Consider the following 24,809-nt stretch of genomic DNA (forward strand, 5'->3'; position numbering starts at 1 on the left):
AGTAACAACTGTTGCCATGCTATTCCCAGAACTGCTGTGAAGACACATTGTGTAAGATTGTTCTATAGTCTATAAATGTTTATCTTCTCAGCATAGGACTTACATGGAAGCAGGTGGGTTTAAAAAAAAAAAAAACTTATTATTCTATCTAAAACTACCTACTTAAGTTTTAACATTGTTATAGCAACCATGTCTTATAAAAAAAATTGCTATTTAAAGATAATGAACTTGAAAATAAATGGGAGATTTTAAATGTTATCATCATAATGTTAATTTGTTCAGTGTAGCTATTCCATAATGCATGTATATTTTAAACCATCTTCTTCATAAACATATAAAATTTTTATTTGTTAATTTTAAAAAATAAATTTTTAAAAAGACAAAAATATTATGAGTTAAAATTTTAAAAAATAAGCTGGGCATGGTAGGGTACTCCTCAAGAGTCCGAAGTGGGAAGATGACTTGGACCCAAAAGTTAAAGACCAGTCTTGGCAAGATAGAGACTGTCTCAAAAGGGAAAACAAGTAAACAAAAATAAAGCTAATGAAATAGAGGCACATATATTTCTATATTGGGTAAAATGGCCAAAACCCCCAATTACTTTGCAGAAACTTTCCTGTGGTAGCAGCCTCCAAGATGCTCACCCAGGACCTCCACCTACCAGACATACCCTTGTCTAGCCCTCTCCCACACTGTACCAGAGTTCATTTGTATGAGAGTAAAAGGCCTCATGTCTGCCTGGGTCTCTCTTTCTGCCTTGAATCACTCACTCTGGGGAAGAAACAGGCTGCTGTCCTGAGGATACTCAGGCAACCTTTGATGGTATCCATGTGGTGAGGAACTGAGCTGTCAGCCAACAACCACCCAGGAACCAAGGCCTGCAGCAGCCACATGAAGTGAACTCCAGTTCAGTTGAGTCTTCTGTGAAGACAGTCCACTTATGACTGACAGCTTGACTGGAGTCTAATAAAAGAACCTGAGCTAGAACCACCAAACTAAGTGTTCATGGATTCTTAGCTCATCAAAACTGTGATGAAAGTATTTGTTATAATAAGTTGATACATCTGGGGTAATTTATTACTCAGCAGTAAGCAATTGATACATTTCCTGATGAACACACACAATCACACAATACATGGGCACACACATTCATTTAGAAATCTCTTGGAAATTATTTCAACCTGATAAATATGATGCATTCTGGAGTCCTGCCCCAAAGTTGTCCACACAGAGGATCCATACTGTCATGATGTCCTTTATCCTTTATCCTTCAGCCAAAAGACTAAGTCTGATGCCCAGGACATACTCATCTCACATCAAATTCCATTGTATATCAGTGTATTCTACATAGAGGAAAAGAAACCTTCTTTACTTTCATATCTTTATGAAGAAAGGATAAATGCAAATGAAAGTATTTTCTCTTTCTAAGCAGAAAAGGTATCATTGGAGTCATCCTATGGGACAGAAGGAGAACTAAAATTGAAGACCTGTGGAAAATCTGCCCAGCAGGGTGCTTATTATATGGTAAGAAATGAATAAGTGCTTGCTGCATTGTGTGTTAAAGAGGCTCTTCTGAGGCATTTATAATACTGTTATTCAAAATGAATCAATCAAACCATACACCAACAAGACATAACAATCATAAATATATATGCCCTAACAATGGTGCAGCTATGTTCATCAAACAAACTCTTCTCAAGTTCAAGAGTCTAATAGACCACCATACAATAATCATGGGAGACTTCAACACACCTCTCTCACCAATGGACAGATCTTCCAAACAAAAGTTGAATAAGGAAACTATAGAACTCAATAACACAATTAATAACCTAGACTTAATTGACATATATAGAATATACTACCCAACATCAAGCAGTTACACTTTTTTCTCAGCAGCACATGGATCCTTCTCAAAAATAGATCATATATTATGTCACAGGGCAACTCTTAGACAATATAAAGGAGTAGAGATAATACCATGCATCNAGTAGAGGATAGGAAAGGCAGCAGAACACAACAGACACTAGTATGGCAATATGTAAATCAATGGATGTGTAACTGATGTGATTCTGCAATCTGTATTTGGGGTAAAAATGGGAGCTCATAACCCACTTGAATCAAAGGGTGAAATATGATATATCAAGAACTATGTAATGTTTTGAATAACCAACAATAAAAAATTTAAAAAAAAAGAATCAATCAAAGAGCAAAAATAGGTGGATTATTTACACATATATTAACTAGCATGCTTTTAAACAACTGGGAGATTTCATAAATATCCCAAGATAATGGCTACTCAGTATTTATGCAACATACACTATATAAGTACATTCATAAAAGATTTAAAAAATCATGTCTCAGATCTGCCATGACCTATTATGTTCTGCATCCATCATTTAGTTAATCCCCAAATTCCTTGCCATCATCATGAGATGAAACATTCCTGGTCAACAAAATGATTTGTTTGTTTATTTAAGATGATTCATAAAATAAAACCTTATTTCAGAGTTAAACTATAAAATCTCATAACTGGGTGATGCTGTGGTGAAACACAGTGTTCTAAATACTAATAATACTAATTACTAATAGTGATGCTTAGTAATACTAAATACTAATAGTAATAAGATTAGAAGCATGATGAGTATAGGAAATGAAGACAAAAACTAGATATGTAGTTCTACCCTAACGAATGTAATTTTGGAGAGATGATCTACAATTTGAGTTGTTAACACTGTTTTAAAATAAGTTGGTCATGTTTTACTCTGGACTTCATTCTATTACATAATGAAAATCTTAATCATTATACTATTTGGAAAGTGGAAGGTCTACCCATGGATCTACAAGAAGAAGGACAACTGGATGTGAAGAAATGTGGCATTGAACTTTTCTGAAATAAATAGACAAACCAACCCAGCTCAAATGTTAGCAAATCAGTACTGAATAACTGCATTTTGAAAAACTTTCTGCAATCTGTCTTTTTTTCAGTTGGCTTGAACAGTACTTGGAAATTTCCTGAAATCTCAGTTTCTTCTTAATTCATACTTGAATCCTCAGGATCCAATGAAGATAAAAACTTTTAGAAACATTTCAAAGGCTAGAAAGTCAAACAAGTTGAAACTAAAGCCACTAAAAGCATGTGACCATTTAAATGTATGTAGAAAACAAAACACATTATGATTTTTAAAAGAACCAACAACCTGTTAGCAAACTAGGAATAAAGGGAACTTCCTCAAACTGATAAAGGGAATATAAGCAAAATCCAAAGTGAAATATTTAATGCTTTGTTTCCCCCCTAAAATGGAGAATAACGCAAAGAATTCTATCCTCACAATTCTATTAAAAGTTGTACTAGAAATCCTAGCAGTAAGGTGAGGGGAAGAAATAAAAGGCAAAAGATCAGAAAAGAATAAACAAAATGGTCTCTGCTTATAAATGATGTCATGACTTACGTAGAAAATCTAATAAAGTGTGTACAACCACTAAAGCTTATATGAGGATTCATCAAGGTCTTAAGAAACAAAATTAATATAAAAAGTCAAATGTAATTTTAATACTGCAACAAGTAATTGAAAAAAGTAGTTATTTTAAATTTATTTTACAAAAACACCAAAAGACATATAATATTAAGAAATAATTCAACAAAAATGGTGTAAGCTCTCTCCTGTGAAAACTATAAAATATTACTGAGAAAAAATTAAATACATAAAGAAATAGATACTATGGATTTGAAGTCACAATGTTTTTAAGATGCCAGTTCTCCCCAAACTGAGTTTTGATACAATACAATAATCCCATCAGGTTTTCTATAGAAATTAACAGGGTTAATCTAAATTTTCTATAGAAATTCAAATGATCTAGAATAATGAAACCAATCTCAAAAAGGAACAAAATTGAAGGCTTTATATTATCTGACTTCAAGATAAACAGTAACCAGGAGAACATGGTATTGGCATAAGAATTTATAATATATTTTTAATTTTTTTTTCTCTACAGGAGCTAAAGAACCCAATGGAGAAAGAACAATCTTTTTAACAAATTGTGTTGTAGTAGCTGGCTGTCTTTGGGGTGGGGGGACACCAGAACCTATTTCTTACACCATCCACGAAAATTAACTTGAGATGGATCCTAGACCAAAATGTAAAATTGAAACTATGAAGCTCTTAAAGGAGAGCATAAGAGTACCTTTATGACTTTGAGCAAGCAAAGATTTTTTTTCAATAAAAATCATTTTTTTAAAATTCTAGACTTCACCAACATTTAAAATTTCTCTCATCAAAAGATATCACTCAGAAAATGAAAAGGCAAGACAGATTTGAAGTAAACATTTGCAAAACATACATCTGATAAAGAACTCATATTCAGATTACACAAGGACCTCCTAAAATGCAATAAAAAAGTAAAAACAAGCAAGGTATTTCAAATCTTCATTAAAACAGAAATACACAATGGAAAAAATGTCAACGTCACAAGTCATTAAAGAAATTCTAATTAATACTACAGCAAGATACTAACGATGTACCAATCAGAAGAACTAAAGTTAAGAAATAGGATAGCAATGAATGTGGTGAGGATTTGAAGCAACCATCTCTCTCATGTGTGTTAGCTGGGGATATAAAATGGTACGACCACTTTGGAAATCATACAGTTGTTTAAAAACTAAACATACAACTCACTCTTTGACCCAGCAATTCTGGGTCAAAGAGTGAGTTGTATGTTTAGTTTAGAAAACAGCTAGAGGCCAGATCTGGCTGCCTGGCTCACCAGGGTTCCAATCTCAAAGCCAGCATTGCTAGGTGGCCTGCTGCCAGTCAGTCCCCTCACCTGAGAAAGGGCAATTGCCTTTTGGCACTGAAAATTCATATTTTTTTTTCCTTAAGAAGGGCTGTCTAAATGGTATGAGCTTTGAGCTCCTGGGAATCTGTTGTATCTTTCGCTGTACTGCATGAATAGTAACTGCTCAGATCTCCCAAGTGAGTTGTATGTTTAGTTGTATTTTGCCCACGAAAAATGACAGCATATTTTTATAAATATCTGTACATGAATGCTTACAATGATTTATAATAGCCAAAACAAGAACAACTCAGGTGTCATCTATACGAGAAAGAATTAAAAAAAAAAAAACTGTGGCTTATGAATCCAGTGGAAAGCCACTTTGAAATAAAAAGAAATAAACTACTGTTTGCTCAATAATCCACATAAATGTTAAAAGAATTTTGCTAAGAGAAAAAAGATCTAAACAAGAGAACTGACAGCATGATTATAAACACAGAAATTCCACAACAAAAAAAAAAAAAAGTTAATTTGAGTATGATGGAAGCAGAGCTTGATGACTATGGAGGGGTATTTAGGATGACTGTGATGTTCGATATCTTGATTAGGTTTGACATATATATATATATATACTTTTGTAAAAATCCAGTGAATGGTACAATTAAGGCTTTCATTTCATTTCATGTAAGTTATATCTCAAAAGTACAACATTGAAAAACTGGAAATGCTGTCAATGATACCAAACTCTCTTCAGGATGAAGTATTTTGAAAAAGAATATTCTTAATGCATTAAAAACTAAGATGGGTTGTAGATGAATAGAGGAAGAGATAGATGACAGTTATGTTGTCTGGCGAGTAGAGTAAGTTTGCCTGATTTAGTCTGTGATGAATTGGGAATCTTCACTGTGACATCGATTCAATTTTGCTGTGTGTTTAAGATTTTTATGACACACTGAGAGAAAACTTCTCCCGGGCCATGTTTTCCTAATAACTACATCATGTAACTTCAAACTCCACACAGCGGTTAGTTTCTTCTTTCTCCTTTCCTCAGCACATCTTCCAGGGTCTGAAACAGAAACAGTCATTCTGGACCCCAAGCTGGGCATCTATACCCTAGGGACTGCCCAGTAACCCTGGCAAGCATGCTCACCAAGAACAGACCAACTCACACCTGCTCAAACTCAGTCTTAGAAACATCACAACCCATCTTTCACAGAGTAGAAATACATGAGGATACACAAGATGTGCTGAGTTTGAATTGAAACACATTTCTTTCCATGTAAAAGTCAAACATAATTTTAAAATGAGCATAATGCCAAGTTTTCATAGAGATAAATTTATTTGAGGTAACCTATAAAACTCAAGTTATCAGAAATCTAAGTTTGTGAATAAAAAAATTTAAATAACGAATACAAAGACTTTGAAGAGTACCAATCCAGAGGAAGCAAAATGTCTGATTCCCTTTGCAGAGAAATAATAGAAGAGAAATAAAATCTTACAAAACAATGAGGGAACCTTGAAATGCTAACCGGTGATAGAGTCGTGGTGATTCCGATTTCTATAGGACAGAAAACCTCAATAGAGAGTGGAATGATCAGGAGTGAGCAGGACTAGGGCCTAATGACAAGGCTTACTTATATTACACAGCATCTTACAGTTTTCTAAGAGCTTCCAGATGTTTTCTCTTGGCTCTCATAAAAGTACTTGTGAGATGAACAGGGCTTAACATGATCCCTAGGTTATAGAAGAAGATGGGATTTTGGGGTTGAAAAGTGATGGGATGGGGCTAGAGGGTGGGTCCTCCTCCTCTCCATTTTCCAGGCAAGAGGCAAGCCCTGCAAAAACACACCACACTGGAGTGGAGATGGGGACCACCAGGACCAGGGGAGCCCTACACAGGTGCTCCCAACTGAGGATGGAGCCACATCCTGATGAAACATTTAAAAGGTGAAAATGCATTTAATACACTTCACCTACCAAACATCACCCCTGAGTGATGGTTCACTGTAGATCATCAGTCATTCCCCCCCTTGTGATCATGCAGCTGCTAGGAGATGGGGCTCACCACTGCTGCCCAACATTGAGGGAGAGGCTCTGACCCCATGTCCCAGCTAGGGGAAAAGATCGGAATTTAAAACTTTAAATGCAAAATCCACTTAATGCATGTTGCTTTTACATTGCTGTAAAAGTTTAACTGTTAAGCACAGACATAGTCAATTGGAGACCACTTGTTAGCAGAGGGTGACTGTTATTAGGTTAGATCAAGAAATAAAATTAGATGGGTCAGGGGGAACCTGGTGCTGGAAACACCCACAAAAACTGATGTCTGTTTAAATGAGAGAAAATAGCTTAGAGGCCAGATCTGGCTGCCTGGCTCACCAGGGTTCCAATCTCAAAGCCAGCATTGCTAGGTGGCCTGCTGCCAGTCAGTCCCCTCACCTGAGAAAGGGCAATTGCCTTTTGGCACTGAAAATTCTATTTTTTTTTTCCTTAAGAAGGGCTGTCTAAATGGTATGAGCTTTGAGCTCCTGGGAATCTGGATCCTTCTCTGTATTGCATGAATAATAACTGCTCAGATCTCCCAATGCAAGAGGCAGAACTTGTCACTCAAGATGCAAACTCTGCCCCTTCCACATGTCACAAGTTGGGATGTGTTCAGTTAGAAACCAGCACTAGGATTCATAAGTCCTGTATGGATCCAAAGGGATTAATGAGGCATGGTGGGAGGGGCCTGTACCTAGATCACACCTCCAGGATCTAACTCACCCTGGGGAATAATTGTCACCCTGAGGAATAATTGTCACCCTGGGGAATAATTGCACATTAGTATGTCCACATTGTTCTAAGCATTTAACCTACAACCTTAAGGAATCCTCTCAACTCCAGGAGTGAGGTCCTTCTAACCAAGGCCGATGGAGAGGTAAATTGGCTCACTGAAGACCGCACTGCAAACATTTGGCAAAGCTGGATTCAAATGCAAAAACCCAAAGCCCTACCCTAAACATTGGTGCTCTGTTGCCTTTCCAAGTTAGCAAGCAACGACAGTAAGAATAAATAGAGTCATTCCTTTGCATCAGTCAGTTCCACATCCAAGGATTCAACAAACCACAGATTGAAAATATTCAAAAGAAAATATTGTGTCTGTCCTGAACATGTACAGATTTTTTTCTTGCTAGTGTTCCCTAAATAATACAGCAAAGCGACCATTTATGTATCATTTACATTAGCAGGTATTATAAGTAATCTAGAGATGATTGAAAGTATTCAGGAGGATGCACATAAGTTATATACAAATATTATACCATTTTAGTGAAGGGACATGAGCATCTGTGAATTTTGGTGCCCAAGAGGATCCTGGAACTGGCCTCCCATGGATACTGAGAAACAGCTGTACTCATAGAACTGAGCAGACTCTCACAGAATATCTAAGGGTTCAGTCTGTCAGTGTTCAAATGCCCTTACAGAGAGGAAATTGTGGAACTTTAGATGCCAGTGTTCCCCTCTGAATTTAAACAAACTTCACCAAGCATTCAATTCCCCCAGGCCACACAAACCTGGCCTTCTATGATATGCAGCCAGAACTTCATGATTCAAATCGGTCTGTCTAGTAAATTCTGTTCTACTTAGAGCCTAAACCAGTTACGTGGTAGAATTGGAAGCCAGTGTTCTCAGGAGGGGGCTCTGCACACATAATGGTCCCTATTTAACAGTGTTCAACCCTTTACATATTGTTGTTTCACTCACTCCTGTAGTGATGGTAAGCACTATTATCAACTCCTTTTTACCTGCCAGGAAACTGAGGTTCAGAGAGGTTAAAAAAACCTGAACAGATCCCACAGAAACTGAGTGGTAGAGCTAAGATGTGAATCCAGGGATCCACTCTAGAGTCTGCACCACCCGCCCACCCCCATTCCCCATTGCTCTGCCTCTCTACATGGAACAGAATCCAAGACAATAGGAACTGGAGGTGTCAGTTGAACTGGAGGTGACATCTTATGGATCATGAGATTTTTGCATAAAATAGCAGAACAGGGAGTCACAGAGGAAAGAAAGGGCCCTCCTGCTCTGACTCTCAGACACAGGGTCTTTAGAAACCTTCCATGATTCTGGTCCTTCCATCCAGGACAAGCCTTTGCACCCCTCTAATGACAGGCCTGGTCACTACCTTGTGATGTCACTGGAAAAGCCAAAGCTTGATCTCATGACCCAGACTGGCCAACAGAATGTTTGCTCAGGGCCTGGCTCTTTATGAGGCAGGTGAGCTAAGGGTAGGAGTCGATTGTTTATGTAGATTTCAGCTTTGGGACACCCATGACCAGCTTTCCAGCCGACACATAGGTAAGGAAGGTCAAAACAATAACAAAACACCCTTCATTTGAGATCATAGTAATTGCTTAATTATACAGTGCTTTATGTTATGGCATTGCTGGGGCTCCACACTCCCTGTTGGGCTGCCAAATCTAGCTGGTCTCTGGGTGTGGCCCCACAGAAACTTGTGGTTTGCTGAAGGGTTTACATGCGGAGTCAGGTTCTCTGGCCTTGACAATGGGATGGCTTGACAAACAGAGGCTCGGAGAAACCCAACCCCCAATGTCAAGGCCAGTTGGATCTGAAGCTGAAATGTGGGATCGTGTTAGAATCAGAGAGACCTTCTGTTTGGTGGCAACATCTTTCCCTGTCTGTGAAACGTCACTTTCTTTTATTTTCTTTATAAACAAAAATGATTACTTCTGTGTTGCTTGGTCGCCCAACAAGGAAAGAGGAACTCGTTGTATATTCTTTATCATTTGCTGTTTATTTAGTGCACAGAGGTAGAGTTTGATTTCTGTGGAAAATCCTGTGCATAAACTGGAAAATCTGGCTTCTTGAGTAATCTGGTCATGAAATTTTATTTTGGGAGGCATAGATTCTCTTTTCAGTGATTGTCAAAACAATGTTTGAAGTTGATGAGGTGTGTGTTGTTTTGCTTTTCTTTAAAAGTACTGCAATGCTGTATTAGAGTACCAAGATTAAAGTAGTATTTTTCTTTTCTTTTCTTGGTGTTTTCTTTTCTTCTTTTGGTACTGGGGCCAAGAGCATGCTGAGTACACTTTCTACCACTGACCTACACCCCCAGTCAAAAACCTTTTGCTGAGCAGAAGCTTTTTTTAATTTGATGACATCCATCTTATTGATTCTTGGTTTTATTCCTTGAGTTTTAGGGGTCTTCATGAGAAGTCAGTGGCTGCACCTATATGCTGGAGTGTTGACCCAAGATTTCTGGTCTAATTCCTGTCTTTGACTGTTATCTGTGTACCTTGTTATGGTAGCCTTAGCCAGCTCACACACTTATCAATCAATCATTTTAGTGGCCATATAAAGTTAAGGTACAGGAGAACACTTGGAAGAATTCAGGAAAACTGCTGTACACATGTGGGTCCTTTATCTGGGGTCCCCTGACACTCAGAGGGGCTCTCATGCCCAGGGACTACCTTCACAGCGCTGGGGACCAGAGTGGGAACTAAACTGCTATGTGGTGGACGGCCTGCTGAGTCAAAGTCAGAAGAAAGGCAGTGGAATTACTTTTAACTTTCCATTGTGAGACTAAAAATCTGGTAGGTACATAATAGATATTTGTTCAGAAAAATGAGCTAAACCTTGAGAGGCAGATGAATTCCCTTCTCCCAAGAACCTGTCCATAGTTGGAGATCCCTTTTGCTTTCCCAGAGCTGCATCTCTCCCACTACTTTCAGCCTCTACAACTACACTTGGGTCTTCTTTCTTTTGAGATACCTGCTCTCTTTACAGTAACAAAATCTCATGGATTACATTCCAAAGGCCAGGATAGTCTTGCTCTCTGTAACCAGAGAGCCAATGCTACATCTGGGCAAAGAACTAATCATTCTCAAAGGTCTGTTGCACCTTCTCCCCAAGGTTAATTTTCCTCTCTAAGGATAACAATACCAGCTGATATGGCATGGTGCATCATCATTTACAAAGCAGACAGACACACATTATCTCGTTTAGACATACTCAGTATGGCAAGTTTTATGAATAAAGATGATATAGGGAAGGTAATGTGATCTTAGTGTGCCCCTATCATATCTATTGATTCATTTACAGTCTACCCCTGTAAGACCCATGAGATGGGCCAAATTATGTACATCAATGACAAGATTTACTATGTGGACCTTTCAATGTATTGTGCTATTCCTACTTGTGAATAAATGTTCAGGAAAGGGCCAGCCCTGCTATGATCAGTTGAATATATTCATGTGGGATGCAGTAGGAAATCTGATGTTTAGGAATGCCCATTCCTGCCATTCTGGATTTTGATTGTTGCTGAAGATTCCTAGCCATTGGGCACATTCTGTTTAGAAACATCCAAAAGAACTCTGATCAAGCCAAGCCTGAATTAACGACTGGTACATTGGACAAGACAAAGACCTCCGCAAATGAATTCAGCTATGAAGACATTATCACAGGCTGCAGGAAACAATAAAAGAGTCACAGCCTCTGCTTATCAGATGCACGTCCATCTTCCCATAAAGCCCCCACTTCCAGGTCCTAAGAAGAGTTGCCAATCACAGATGCCTCAGGAGAAGGGGAGTGAGTTATTTTTTTCCTTTCTAAGCAGGAATCGTGGAATACAAAAAACACTAACAGTTGAGACACCATATGCGAATCCCTTAGCGTCTGCTTTTCATGCTGAGTAGAAGCTGCTGGCTTTCTTTACGAATCCCCTCAATAGCATCCAGGGAGCTGCTGAAAGCTGGTATCCTCTCAGATTAGCTCTTCTGTTGGAATGACAGGCTTTGAAAGATGGCTTTCATGGAGTATTCTGTACCAGGAGGGAGGGCATATGAGCAGGGAAAGAATGCAAACCTAGATGGCTGGATAGCCTTCTCTTCCCTTACCCAGAAGGGTCTCTTTTAAGACATTCTTTATCATATTTGGTGCTAAGGTCAGCAATCAAAAAAAAAAAAAATAGTACATTTTACTTCTTCCAGATTAAGAAAATTCCAGTTTTGTTACCACTTTCATCAGCTTTTGTAATGTTTTTGTATTTATTCAAAGAGGACCTTCCTGTTCTACCACCTGTCCGAGTTGGTGCTGAGTTGTTTTGGTGGCCTGGAAAATAGGATATAAAACACCTTTCATGCTTATTTATTTCACTTCTAACTTGCTTGTAGCTGGCATTCTTAGAAGGAAGCAGATTGGCAATAAATATATGGCAGAATCAGTGCAGTGCTGTGGTTTCAGCCTAACACAAATCACACCTTCATCAAATAAACCAACACCAGCTCAGGGTTGAACCCAACCAACCTCTTTCATAGATGCACACCACCTAAATGTTACTCTGGGCATGCATAATAACTACCGCAGGAACATCCCCCACCCAGGAGGGATGTGTGCATGTGCACAAACAGAAAAATACATCCAGACTGCTTCCCGTTTGCCCATCCTCATGGGATCTTCTTCGTTCCATTTTATGTTTATTCTTTGGACCCCACTGGATTTTAAATCACTCAGATATTAAAATTGATTACTTTTTTCTGAACTTCCATTTCTGACTCAATTGAGAATTGAGTTCTACTGATGTAATACAATTGATCTCAAAATACAGAACAAGAGCAATCTGACTAAGGTTTAGAGAAAATAGCAAGAACAAAGGTTCACTTCTGCCTCAACAGTGAACATATCAATTTCCTAGATTCTTTTCTTGGTTTCTATGAAAGAAGGATATCAGCACTTTGTGAACATCCTGGCATAGGGTAATAAAGGTAGCAGAATCAATGAATTGATGAAACCTTGGAGGGAATCCTATCCAACTCCCCATGTCAGTAGAGGAGAAAAATCAGATGCAAGGAATTGAAATGTTTTGCTTAAGTCATAGCTAATTTGTGGCAAAGCTAGGGTTAGATCCTTGGTTTCCTGGCTCCTTGTCATGGTCTGCAGAATCCCAGGGTTCTGAGGAATTCCCCAGTCCAGCCAGTTCTGCAGTGTTTGAAGGCCTGTTGCATATACACCAGCATGGATCTGACTTGCTGTGTCTAAATTTCTGGGGATCAGATCTCATAGCTTCCAGGACAGCTTGTTTGCCTTTTTGGACATCTCTGAATGCTTAGTTTCTACCCCAGTCCTGCTTTTGATATCTGAGCCTTACAACACAAACTTTCTGTGCCTCCACATGCCACACCTTCAGAGTTGGAAGTAGCTGAGTTTCCTCTAGTTTCTCTGTCTTCCTCTTCAAGGCTCAGGGTCAGTCAGCTTTGCAATCTGATCCCTATGCTTTGGGTATATTCTGTCCTGGTCCTCTTAAATGCAGTACCCCAAGCCAAATGCCTAATGCAGTACTATCCCTTATCCTCAAGGGCTATGTCCCAAGGCCCACAGTCGATGCCTGAAACCTTAGATAGTATCAAACTCTATACACATTATGATTCATTCTCTATTTATAGACCTAAAGTTTAATTTATAAATTAGGCACAGTAAGAGATCAGCAATAATAACTAATAATAAAATAGAACAATTATAAAAATATAGTGCAATAAAATTATGTTAATGTCATCTCTCTCCAAATTTTGGAATTTTCCATTTGCTATTTTCAGATTTTGGTTGACCTTAGGTAACCAAAGTCACAGAAAGGAAAACAGTGAGTAAAGGTGGCTACCATATCAAAAGTGGTTAGACTAACCCAGAGAGGAGAAAGGAAGCTCAGGGTTATAGGAGATACCCTCCATGATGTGAATGGATGGAATACACATGAGGGTCACCTCCCACCATAAACCCCAAGTTCTGCTGTAGTTGCTGCTGCTAAGCCACATGGCACCCTTGTTACTAGTGAAGTTAATTATTTGAACACAAATGAAGAGATTTATATTTAAGTTCTTAAAATGCCATTCTTACACAACGTGAGGATTGTAAGTAATAATACTGTATTGTGTACTGTAAATTTGCCAAAAGATTAGATTTTAGGTACTCTTGCCACAAAACAAGAAAGAAGATAAGGAGAGAGAAGGGAGGAAGGAAGGATGGTTTACTAGATATGTCAATGTACTTAATTATAGTAATCACTTGATTAACTTTACGTCAAAGCACCATGTTTTTACACTCTAAAAATATACAATAAGGGACTGGCTGTAAGAACTCAGTGGTTGAGAGCTGCCTAGCATACTTAAGGCCCTGGGTTTAAACCCCAACGTCACCATCTGTGCATGTGTGTGTACACATATATACATGCATGTGTAATGCTCAGAGATAAATATATACACATGTGCACACACACACACACACACACACACATGCTTGTGTGATAAAGGCTGGGGTGTAGCTCAGTGGTAGGGCATGTGCTTATGTGCTTAGTGTACATGAGGCCCTGGGTTCAATCTCTAACACACAAGCACACAAACCAGTAAAATTTTAAATTAAATAAAAAGTGAAATGTCACTCTATCTTTGCCTTTCTTTAAATTTTGTATTGGTTCTTTTTAGTTTTACGTAACAGGAATCCATTCTGACATAATTATACCAGCATGGAATATATCTTGTTCTAATTCAGTCCCTAGTACCTCTCCTTCTCCTTCCCTCTCCCCATGCCCTTCTTCATTCATTCTACTGATCTTTCTAACATTTACCCATAGTTATTTTTTTTAATTAACTTCTTGTGGATATACACTTTGGTGAGATTCACTCTTAGCCTTTCCTTCTAACTTGTACAGTGAAGGGCTTTTTGGATCTTGATCCTGACTGTCCTTCCAAAGTATGCTTTATCTTTGAGCAGGACAGAGCTATGTCTCATGGCTCAGCTCAAGCAGTTGAGCACCAAGTTTCTGCCAGTCATTGCTTAGACCTGCTTTGTCCGGTGTCTCCACTGAACCTCTTAGGTAACTGCCATCCTACTAACCTCTAGCCCACATGCCTTCATTTTGTACACAAGGATATCATCACAGGAGATTGTGCCAAGTGTCTCGTTGAACACACCATGGTCACAACATTTTCTTGACCTACCAGTCTAGTGGCCTTGTACAAAGAAACAAGGAATTTGCTTTAATGTGATTCGTGCCTGGGAACCATGATGTGAGCATGTGCCACTACTACCCAGCTTCTAGCAAATATTGACTGACAGGATCCTGCCCTGCCTGTCAACTCTGCCACATAAAAGTCTGAAGAGCATTTAGTTGATTTAAAGGTGGAGGCTGTCCCTAAATACAATGTTGGTCTCAATGCTCCAACTTCCCCAGAGCTCAGCCGGGTGTGTTGCCCTGAAGCAAACCAGCCCTTTCCTTCAGGGGTCCATGGAAGACAGAGGACCAAAGGGAGCACTCCAGGGCTGCTCCTCAGTTCCAAAGGAAACTGGGCATCAGGTAACTTGCCCACTCTGTTCCTCAGAATCCTGGCTTTGTTTGACTGGCTTACCTCCTGTCTCCCTGCAAACCTGCTCCTGCCTCTCTCAGTTTCCACAATGCCAACAGGAAGCGTTCACTCTTGGGTGTCTCTGGGTCAGCTTTATGAACTTGTGTTGCAAAATGACCCCCACATAGTAACAGAATTCCAATCTGTTAATTTCAATCCAGGAGAGCCTTCCAACCCAACCAAAGAAAAACATTTATGAAGCCTGTGATCCCACCTTAGACCAACTAATGTGCCACTCATGAGTCTGGTTTCCAAAGGAAAGTACTTATCCTCCCTAATAGTGATGTACGAGCCCTCTGTGTTTACAAAGCCACAAATCTTCCTGATCAGAATGCCATTTAAAATCATTACAAATAGCCCTTTAATCTCCACCTTCCACACAAAGGGGGTCCTTTCACATTTTTTCAGTGGTTTATTGCATAAATATTATTTTTGCCATCATTCTTCAGCATGTATGTGGGATCATCGCCAGGAGGAAGAGACAGTGATAAACGAGCCTCCAGGTGTTGCTGCCCTTAAAAAAAAAATCCTTTAACAAGTAGTTATGAGGACTGAGGTCATTTTCAGAGACAGCTATTAGGGAAGGTTCTGCTGTAGGGGATTCTTAAAGAAACACGGTCCCATTTAGCAGCTCTGGGACATGCATGAACATGGTTGCTCTTGAGAAGACAAAACACAAGGTCAGTAAATTGAAGCCAGTGGAATGGAATACAGTCAATTCTACTCTATTCCAGCAAGTAATAATTGATACCTGGAATGCAGACAACACTATACATACTGTGTACTTTTCAAAGCACTTGATCTGTCCTAACAATCTAGGGTAAACTCAGATGTTAACTCGTCTTAACTGTTCAAAGACTCAAATTCTCAGAAGTTAAGGGACTGAGGAGTGCTAAGCTCAATTTATCAGAAAGGTCAAAACTAGAACTCTCATTTCTCTGATGGAAGACATAGATCTTTTTAAGGAGAGAGGCAAGGAAGATAGAAAAACTATGAGACTGGACCCAAAGAGACTTGTGTGCCAGTCCTACCTTTTATTTCCAAACAGGTGGCCCCAGGCTAGTCCTTCAAGTGCTCTGCATTCTATCTATTTTGTTGAAATGGAAAATGAAAGAATTTGAGGGTCAGGATGGGAGGGAGAGTTAGTCTTCCTCACTGCACAACAGTGTTTTCCAAAGTGCACCTCAAAAAATGTGTGTTGGGAACTGTTCTCCCAAGAGGGTCTCATCATTAAGCAAGTTCTGGGCTCTTGCCTATTTTATCACCCTATTTGAAATTAAAACCTTATAAGCCCCACCAGATTTTAATCCCCATGAAGGCAGGAACTCACTGAAGTCCGGCACATGGTCAGAACCTACTGAAAATCATAAAGAGAAAGTAAAAAATATGAGATTCATGAGGAGTCCTGCTTCAGGAAAGAAACATGCTTATTTAACTTTGTGGAAATCAACATTTCCAAAACTTGTAGTATGTGCCCATCCTTCTCTAAAAGCTACATGGCATGTGCTGTTCTAGAGAAGCAGGTGCATTTACAGCCCCTTTCTGTGGTGGGGAATCTGCAACAAAGGAACTGAAATGAGGTAGAATCCAATGGGGCCTCCATTGCAGTAACTGCCAATTTTACAAGAAACTCACATCAATTTTTCCATTCATAAAAGACGAAGATGACCGCCTTTTATCATCCACCAATTTACTTCAAAAATGCAAATGCTATGTCACTCTTATTGTATAAGTAAAAAAAATGACTAGGAAGAATAGAACAATGCAAATATACAATGTATTTTCCAGTCAATAAGAATTTTCTGTTATAGACATTGTGTTCCTCAGCTTTTCATTACAGTAACAACTACCTGAGATAATCCACTTAAAAAAATGAAAGGTTTATCTGGCATGCAGTTTTGGAGGTTTCAATCCATAGTCAGTGGGTCCTGTTGCCTTGAGGCCTGTGGTGAGTCAGTAAATGATGGTGGGAGCACGTGGTAGAGCAAGCTCTTCACCTCATGGCAGCTGAGAAGTGAAAGAGAGAAAAGAAACCATGGGAGTCTCAGAGTCCCCTTCATGGGCACAGTTCCAATGACCAAAGACCTCCCTCTAGACTCCACCTCTTAAATATTCCATCACCTTTCAATAGCACCAAGCTGAGGACCAAGCTTTTAACACATAAGTCTTTGGGGGACATTTAAAATCCTAACTATTTAGCAGTTACTGGTTTGACTGAATCCAGCTCCCAATCATCAGCCCGAGTTAAAACAGTATTTAAATTTTTTACTAGGAGGAAATAAAGTGAATAGAACTTATATAATCACAAAAGAAAAATCCAGATGAAATCATTCTCTTTGCACAGAAATCTTCGTAAATGTGATCCTTGCAGAGGAAAGTGACCCCGAATGGATGAAGGAGAGTGGGGCACTGGTCCCATAAGGCAATGGTCCCTGGGGTTATGACCTTGAATCTTCCTCACCACAGAGCACAGCTGAAGAACATAACACTAGCCTCACACATCAAAGATGAAGTGGAAAGAGCTTCTTTCCATCAGAAACCACTAACCTTATGCTGAAATCAGCATTACCAGAAAACATTTGCAATGCAAATCATCTTACAATTCTGAAAGAGTCAGGAATTGAAAGAAATCAAGATAAACCGTGAATGTTAGTCTGAAGGTAGAACTGTCCAAAAAGCTGAGGCTCAGCAACAAGGATTTGGGGGAAAATGCATGCTGCCACACCCGAGACTCTTAGCCCAAGAACTGCATTAAATCTTTGAGAAAAAATAAAAAATAAAAATGCTCTCCCGACAGTCCAACTTTCCATCAATGGATACAAAGAAAACATGGTCTATCTATATAATAAAAAGGAAGGAAATTCTAACACACACTATAATATGGACGAACTTGGTGGATATTATGCTAAGAGACAGAAGCCAGAGACAAAAATACAAATAGCACATGATTCTACTTTTATGCAGTAGCTGAAGAAGTCAAATTCATAGATACAAAAAACAGGGAGACGGTGCTCAGAGCCTGGGAAGGGTAAATGGGGAATTAGTATTTAATGGGTTAAGAGTTTCAGTTTTGCAAAATGAAAATGTTCTGGAGATGGATTGTGGTAATTGCCACACAGCCACGTGAACTGCTTGGTGCCACCAGACGGTACACTGAAAATGACTAAATGGTAAATTTATGATGTATTTTACTAGGATTAAAAAATAACTAGAGTTGTTTTTTCAATTCCCCCATAGAAGTCAGGGACACATACATTCTTCCCTCTGCATCACAAAGCATGGTTCCCTCCCATCCAAGCCTCCCAACCAAGAACAACCATTATAAACATTGCCAGTCCTCACCTGACCTGGAATTGCTGGTGCTCTGTGAGAAGATGAGAGTTTTCTAAAGTGGTGGTTTCTGTTTACACCTGGAATTAGTTCTCTTAAGGGGCTGAGGGCCATGTTGAGGTGGTTCTGTTGTGGACAGCCCCTTGGCATTTCTCTGCATACCTTCTGACTTTCACGTTGCTTTCAGCATCATCTCCAGCTGTAAAACCATCACATATTGGCAGATGTTTTCCATGACTGGCATTCTTTCACGATTATTACTCTACAAAGTGTTTTTTTTTAAACACTTCTACCCATAAATGCAACACAAACAAGTTGCCCTGTGAGTCATAAGACCTGAACACATGCTAAGCCCATGTAATAATCTTTATGTAATTTGCTCCTTAGTCATTGTCTGGCCCATTAGGTAAATAAGCAGCATGCATTTCTTTGAAAATAAGGCCTCTATAAAAACTACCGTTGTAAATAGACTAAGCAATAAAGAGTTCCAAAACAAGTTTAGCTAAAAGGAACTTTTAAAAGGTAAGAGCAGATTTGTTTTGAAGTCATTCAGGAGGAAATATCAAACAGGATTTCCCCAAGTCTATCCTGGACATTGTTGTTTTCTGGTTGATTTTTGTTTGTTTGTTTGTTTGTTTTTGGTTGTTTTTTTTTTAATTACACAGGGATAAAAATGAGCTATATGAGCACTAGAGGCACATGCTGAAGTCTCTCAGCTGAGGTCACCTTTACACAAGAAAAAAGGCAGTCAGACTCCATAGGTAGAGCAGAGAATTCAACCATCTAGCTCCCTCTGCTAGCTTGACCTTGGTGGTCCCCACCTCATTTTCACAGAAAAAGATGGCTGTCCCCAGTCCTGTCCTGCAGGGAAAGAGGCTCCCCAGAAAGACCTGTGTTCTCTTCTCAGAACATATACAAAATATAGGAACTGTTCTTTGCTTACAAGGTGTAGGGAGAAAAATTAATGTTGCTTTCATACCTAAGGTAGAATTACTCAATTTCTTTTCCATATACACCTGGTCCCTGACTTATAAGAGTTCAACTAGTGATTTTTTTTTTTTTTTGACATTTTGGTGATGTGAAAGCATACCCATACAACCATTCTGGATTGTTTCATTTGTTTGTTTGTTTACCATTCTGATTTGCACTTTCAGAATAGTAACCAGGAAATTACATGAGATATTCAATACTTTATTACAAAATAAACTTTGTGTTAGATGATTTTGCCCAACTGTAGGTGAATGTAAGTTTTCTGAGTACATTTAAGGTAAGTCCATAGGTTAGGTGCATTAAATGCACTTTAGAGTATTTTCAACTTGCGATATAGGTTTATTTGTATGCAAGATGGGAAAAACTGAACTTCACTAAGTATAGTTCCACTGGGAGACCCAAGAAAGCTTTGGGAGATGGCATCATCATTTACCTAGTATACAAATATATTCGCACAGACTGGCACAGTCACACACATACTCATATACACTCACAAATATACACACATGCTCACAAGCTCATACAGTTTATACAACCATTCAAATGTACACACTTAGCTTCACAATCCTAGGAATACATTCCCAGAAACTAGGACAGATGTTGTCACTGACTATGACACCCCTCTTTCGCTCCAAGTCCAGACTTGCCCCTCAGCCCTACAGACAGGACCTGCCCACCTAGCTGAGTTGTCACTTAAACCTAAAGCTGTGTGCCCTCCCTACCCTGTGCACCTTCATTCTTGAATCCAGAAAGCTTAAAATGTTGAATCAAGCACAAATTAATTTCACATTTATGGGATGTAATTCATTTATGCATATCTTAAGAGCAAAATTTGTTTTAATGTGAAGGATGAGTTGTATGTCTTCTTAAATGTTGACCTGATTTTTCCAGCCACTTATTATTTCATGTTGGCATTACCCCTGGTGCCATTAACCAGGTGGACACGAGCTAGGAATGTTCTGCTGGCAACTCTGATGCGGGACATGGACCTATGCATGGGGCCAGTGCAGACTTAGTGACCCCATTCTAGAATTTGATGAGCTACATGAGCCCACAGTCTAAATCTCAAATGGACAGAGATATAATAGGATGGCTTCAATACCTTAGAGCTCTGCTAGCTCCCAAGGCTGCTCTTCTTCCTTAAAGAAGTAAGTTAGGTGAGTGAAGTTAATTAATTAAATGGCATTAAGTTTTTAAAAAATTGAGCAGCTCTTCTTCCTTTCTCCATGTGTGTGTGTGTGTGTGTGTGTGTGTGTCCCCATGGGCAGGAGGTGGATGAACACAATATATTTTTCAAAGAAACAGAAGGGGGACAGGAATTTCCTAGTTAAGTTGGTCTCATGCAAGTAAAAAAATACAGGTATAGCTATCTGTCATCCACCATGGCTTCCTCTATACAGTTAGTGGTAGTTTTGGTAGTTAATGGACAACCAAGGACCTAGGTAGGACAAAACTAACCAGAAGAAATCAGAATTTCCCAGCTCCTTAAAGAGGAGCATCACCTGCAAGTCCCTTTACCAGTGTTACAGAAGCACATTGCAAAGTAATCTCAGTGTAGGGCCAGATCCAAGAAGATTTTGCTCTTCCTTCCAGTCCTTTGCCATGAATAGGAAGTGTAGAAAGAGGGACAATGACCTCTACCCACATCTATGGATAAGAGATAGGAGATTGCATGACAATAAGAGAAAGGTTGGGCCTCACAGGCTCCACAATAGACTCCCTGAACCTTTCCCTTCTCACTTTAGAGCAGCTATAACCATCCCCTCTCCTGTGAGAGCCAGCAGCTGGGCACCTGTGTCTTCCCCACATCACTATTGACCTCACCATTGAGTAAACAGATTCCACACTTCAATGAATAGACTATAAAGAAACTAAGGTGTGTATTCCATGTAATTTGGAATATGCTAGTTGAGGTCAAAGAGAAGAAGACAAGGAAAAAACACCAGGGTATCGAGTTTCACAACACGTACTTCAAGCTGAGCCAACTGCCACACACGACCAGCACTAATCTACTTCAAAGGTAGTGCCTCCCACACTTGGAGGTCCCCAACATTGCCACACACCATGGGGCAAGCTTTTATCACATAATCCTTCAGGGAACCCCCCACATCCAAACTACAGCAAGTTGTGAGTCTAAATTTTGAGCATCCAGCTCCACCTTAAAGCACTTGCTGCTTCCCTTTATTAACTGTGAGCTTTGTTAAGTTCCTTTGATGACCTCTGCTTCCATTTTCTCTAAAAAACAGGAAAATGATAGTAACAACCTCAAATCGTTTGTGCAAGGTTTACACGGAACGATGCATGTGAAGCCCTAACCATGAGGCCATGCATGGCTCTCTTTGATATCAGCCGTTACCATGCACCATGAGGGAATGAGCCGGGAATGCTCATGGGAGAGTGAGATGAGCAGTTTGAGTGGGGGTCTCCAGCGGCATGATGGTAAGCCTGAGTATAAAGGGTTTAGAAAACTGGCATGAATTTAAACATGAAGTAGGAAAAAACGTGGAGAGTCCTAGGAGGATTCACCTTGCCCCACTGGGAAAAAGGAGCTGAAGCCGACTGTTCTGGTCCAGACCCTCATCGCTTCATTCTTAGATGGCTGCAATAACCTGCCCAAGCCTATCAAGTTCCTACCCAGCACACCAGCATGTATCATGGGAGATCCCCCAAATTAAATGTTTTTCATCCTCACTAAATCTTCTGTAGTGCTTGGATTACTGAGCAGGTTTGTGTTTTGTTCTTATTAACAACAAGTTCCTAAAATAAGTTAAGATAACAGCTTCTCACCTCTCACTTCATTTGACCGTATAATTTCAGCTCAAATAATAGATCTTCTGCCCCTCACTATTCTCATCTTCAAAGTATAGGTGATGCCAGTACCTAATAGTAGGGTATTAGGAGAATTAGCATCCTTTGGACATACTGAAAACCATGGGACCAAAGCCCTAGAAGAACTGTAGCTAGTATTTTATCCAAAACCAAAATACTGGAGTGGCTGAAGCTCTCCGCATCTTGCTACCCCTGAGGTCTTTGCCATTCTGGATTTTCCTCTTTCCTATTTTCACATATTTTCAGTTCTCCCTTACAGAAAGGAATGGTGGACCCTCCAAACACCATCATGTATGCAGATATTTTCTTCCCCTCTGCTACCCACCATACTTCTCTTTTGTTCTGAATCTCCATGATTCTTTCAAATCACGAAAACCAACAGGATGTACTCCACAATAGTTTCCAAAAAGTTTTGTTTACGTTATACCAGCACCAGGGGTCCTCTGAGAGCCAAATTTTTCTTAAAAAACCTGTAAACTGCTTGTGAAACAATTAGTAATTTGAAATCACCCATGTGTGGGAGTATTTACCCCCCGTGGAATTGGCATATGCTATAAATCAGGGCTTGATTAGTTATTTGATCAATTGTCTATACTTAGAACATACTAGAAAAAATGTCAATAGATTAGACTGTTCAACCATTAATAAATTGGCAGATTAAACTTTAAAAAAATGTGTCTTATCTACAGATTTATATTGGGAATAAGCTAAACTAATTGAGGAAATATTTCTCCAGAATTTAAAAACTACTGTCTCATTCAGCAAACAAGTGACTCATATCATGTCTTCATTATTTGACTTTCATCTTACTTGCTAATGGTAAGCAAAAACAGCAACATGCATACTGGAACCACGTTCTGAAAGCCGACTGGTAATTACTTGCCAGAAGATCACTGGTAATTACTTACCAGCAGATCACTGCCTCTGCTACCTCCCATCACCAATACAATATTCCTTGTGGAGGGATGGTATATTTGGCCACTTCATTTCTATAGGGCCTGCATGTCCAGATATCTGACACTTGCCCTGGCTTCAGATCCTGCCCCTAGCCATCTTGAAGATCTACTCTTTAAAGTGATATCAGCATATCAAAGAGATATCTGCACACCCATGTTTGTTGGCTGCACTACTCAAGATACTGAACCAACTTGGATTCCCATCAATGGACAAATGAGTAAGGCAAAAGTGGTATAAATACAGAATAGAATATTATTTAGTCATAAAAAAGAATAATATCCTATCACTGGCAACAAAAATGGATGGAATGGAAGGACACTGTTAAGTGAAATAAAGTCAGATAAAGAAAGACACAACATGTTCTCTCTCACACATGCATGCTAAAAATAAAAGTTGATCTATATGTAAAATAGTGATTACTAGAGGCTTGGAAGGATTGGGGAGATGGGAGGTAGAGGAAAGTTGGATAACAAGTATTGAAATGTAGTTAGATAGAAGTAACAAGTTCCTAGTGTTCTACAGCACAATGGTGGTACTATAGTTCACCATAACCTGTTATATATTTTATGAAGAAATAGAAGAGAGAAGCCAGAAGTTTCCAAACTCAAAGTAATGATAAGGAGATGAAAACACCAATTATATTGATTTGACCAATATACATTGTGTGCATGTATTGAAATATCACATTATTTCTGTATACGAAGATTATTGTGTGTTAAGCAAAACTTTTAAAAAAAAGTTTAAGAAATAAAATTGTTAACTACCCTGATTTGATCATTACTTACACAAGCACAAATTGTAGACTTTTATACAGTGTAGCAAATATCACACTGTACCCCCATAAATAGATACAATGAAAACACGAATAAAGATCTCTCCTTCAACTAGTTATTTCAAGATGCAAACCGAACACTAAAGATCTCCTCTCACAGGCAGCACTGACTCCCGCCTTCTCTGCTAACATGCTTTGGAGTTTGAGAATTTTCCAACAGTGAGGTGCCTCTGAAACTATGAAATAAATAGACTATGTATTAAACAAGTTATATATAGATAACAGGAAGGAAAATAACATTCCCTCAGGCTGGGCATTATCAAATATTTAATACAGACTTTCAAGAAACTCAGTTTGGCCTCGTTTTTTCTACTCTGTTCTGCACATTCAGAAAATTTGCACCTGGGTACAAAATTGTTCTTACAAACTAATTGCACCTGCAGTCAGCTAATTGAAGGGGCAAGGATCCAGCCATGCTTGCAATTAGGCAATTTGCTGTTGTAATTCCTTTACTATGAACAATGATCATTTTTAGATAGCACTTACAGTTCTTCAAGTAGGTTATAGGCATAGTATAGTTACTCTTCCCCCATTTTACAGATGGTAAATCAAGCAGACAGAGCATGCAGCCAAAGCAGAGGCTCTCAGCTTATGATCTTTAACTGCCACCAGATGATGGAGTAAATTGTCTAACCTCAAACCTACAAATAGCCCCCTATTGCTTCTGGGTTTAAAGCCAACAATATTCCCCATGAGCACTGGAAAAG

At 39.1% G+C, this 24,809-nt stretch overlaps 1 long non-coding RNA gene across 4 annotated transcripts in view; it reads right to left on the reverse strand.

The window, feature by feature from the left end:
- Positions 1-24,809, reverse strand: part of LOC125615947 — a 97,668-nt gene that overhangs the window by 51,182 nt on the left and 21,677 nt on the right. For 3 of the 4 annotated variants that reach the window (XR_007346550.1, XR_007346549.1, XR_007346551.1), the window contains exon 2: positions 18,507-18,693. This is a non-coding gene — a long non-coding RNA (uncharacterized LOC125615947). The remainder of the gene's footprint in view (positions 1-18,506; positions 18,694-24,809) is intronic. The other variant, XR_007346552.1, reaches the window with a different exon arrangement.

Source organism: Marmota marmota, unplaced genomic scaffold, assembly GCF_001458135.2.
Source record: "Marmota marmota marmota unplaced genomic scaffold, marMar, whole genome shotgun sequence".
In the NCBI taxonomy this organism is placed as follows: domain Eukaryota; kingdom Metazoa; phylum Chordata; class Mammalia; order Rodentia; family Sciuridae; genus Marmota; species Marmota marmota.